This window comes from Poecilia formosa, unplaced genomic scaffold, assembly GCF_000485575.1.
Source record: "Poecilia formosa unplaced genomic scaffold, Poecilia_formosa-5.1.2 Scaffold411, whole genome shotgun sequence".
NCBI lineage: Eukaryota > Metazoa > Chordata > Actinopteri > Cyprinodontiformes > Poeciliidae > Poecilia > Poecilia formosa.
The window spans coordinates 380,273-382,403 of NW_006800350.1; the positions used below are offsets into that span (position 1 = coordinate 380,273).

At 38.6% G+C, this 2,131-nt stretch overlaps 1 long non-coding RNA gene across 1 annotated transcript; it reads right to left on the reverse strand.

The window, feature by feature from the left end:
* Positions 1–775: 775 nt before the first annotated feature.
* LOC107833588 (uncharacterized) lies at positions 776–1,879 on the reverse strand. The gene is made up of 2 exons (XR_001659351.1): positions 1,712–1,879; positions 776–891 (listed from the first exon to the last, which is right to left on the reverse strand). It is a non-coding gene; the product is annotated as an uncharacterized LOC107833588 (long non-coding RNA).
* Positions 1,880–2,131: the final 252 nt, after the last annotated feature.

Here is a 2,131-nt window from a genome sequence, read left to right on the forward strand (position 1 = left end):
GTGGAGCCAATTAGCAACACGCAATTACTCCACGCTAGATGTGACCCTGAAACTAATTTAACACTTTGGCAGTCATGAAGATGACAATGAGGAGAAATTGACCTGAACTGTGTCACTGAGATGAAGAGGAGGACTTCTGTTGGGAGCCACAGGAACTTCATCCTCATGACAGAGCGAGTCGGTGGAGCGTGTTCCACAAGATGTAGGAATATGTTCTATAAATGAAACTAAATGATCATTTCTCACATGAATTAGAGGATGCAGCTGATCCAGATATAAAGTCTTTGCCAAGTTAAAGGGAAGTTTTCTGACCCACATGGCTGGTTGTGCAGCACAAAGAGATTTCCTGCAAAGTGGTCTAAAGCATTCTCCAAATATAAGGTTGCAAGTAAAAGATTATCACCCAAATGTCAGGCTACCAAAGAGCATCAGTAATGTTTTCTTTTTATTTCTGGGTCAATGAAGAACTCTTTACATTCTGCAATGAGGTAGGGTTTCAGACAGTAAAATATATTTTTGTTAGATTCGACTTTCTGTAACTAAACACGTTGCAAGCTACAGCATAAATCATTAAAGAGGAGTATTTGTATATTTCAAGTACTATTCTGCTCAATCTGAGCCTTTGTTGAACTGACACTCAGTTCAACAAAACTTCAAGAGGGAATAAGTGATAGACAATGGCTGCCTTGACCAGTGGAGAATCTGTGATACATCACACTGGGAACATGATTATATTTTGCATTTGTTGATGTGTTTTCCCAAAGGAGTAACGATCAGAGAGTAATCCTTTTATTAGATGCCATTTGTGGAAAAACAAAGCCGTCTCTGCAGGTTGTTGCTTCAACCTCTGGTAAAAAGGTCAGGTGTTGCAAAGCTGGGAAATATGCCAAGCTGCAAAATGAAACATTCCCTCAGAGAAATGAAAAAAAAAAAAGCTTGACAGCCTGTTGAAATCCATTGATCTCAGACTGAAAGTGATTATCAGCATCAGATGGAGTTTGGGGGCGGCACAGTGGTGCTGCTCTTAGCACAGTTCCCTTACAGCAGGAAGGTTATGGCTTCTAATGGCCAACTGAGTCTGTAGCCACGTGACAGAAATGGAACTCAAACTCTGTTTAGCAATCCTGAAAATGGACAATGATGTAACAAGATTTAACTCAACTAAATCTTCTTCAGCTCATTAAATCTATTGTTTGTTATTAAAGAGAGTCACTGAAAGAAAAATGTAATCTTCTGAGATCAAAAAAGTCAGAATTTTGAGGAAAAGTCAGAATTTTTTTAATAAAGTCAGAATTTGTGTTCTTGGTTTTCAGTGTCCCTTTTCGTCTTCCATAGTTTATCAAATACTTCACATACATGTTTTTTCTATAAATCCGTTCTTTGATTTGTGAAGCATTCTGATTGGTAAATTTGTTTTGTTTTTATTCCACTGAGTGAATTTAGTAAAGGATCCTCATTGCAGCCAGAAAACCCATCTGTGACTGAGATACTGTCTGCAAAACCAGAATAGATGTCTTATACATCCACTCATATTAACAAGAGTAACCAATAGTGATAAGACAAATGCATCTTTTAACCTCGTTAAATCCAGTAACAGCCCAATATTTCTCAAAAGATAAAAGTAAATGTTTGAACCCTGTTTATGAAAACCAGTTACAACATTTTTCAAAATTAACTCAACCTGTCAGACTAATACATTAAAAAATCTCACCTGGATCTATATGAATCTAAATGCCATTTAGTGACAGCAGTCGTTTGACTTGTGTGTGGAGGGCAGGGTGGAGGAGGAAGCGTAGTTGTCAGGCAGTTCATGGCGGCACAGTAATCACACCCGGCGTGTCACAGCACATTTGCAAACCTCCCATTACCTCATGACCGTAATGAAAAGGAATAAAAGCAAATGAGACGATGAATCAAAACAATTCCAGGGGGCAATTCTAAATGCAAATGGAGGCAAATTTAGCCTCGACTTAATGCCTGTGAGCAGATGCTGACTGACATGTCATGATTTCATCAATTACGCTTTGGCCCCATTTTCACTCTGCACAGGGTGTTAAAAATTTATCCACAAGCTGATCTTCCCTCTTTACACTTTCACCTTGGGAAGTTCACAAGCAAACTTGTCCATTGT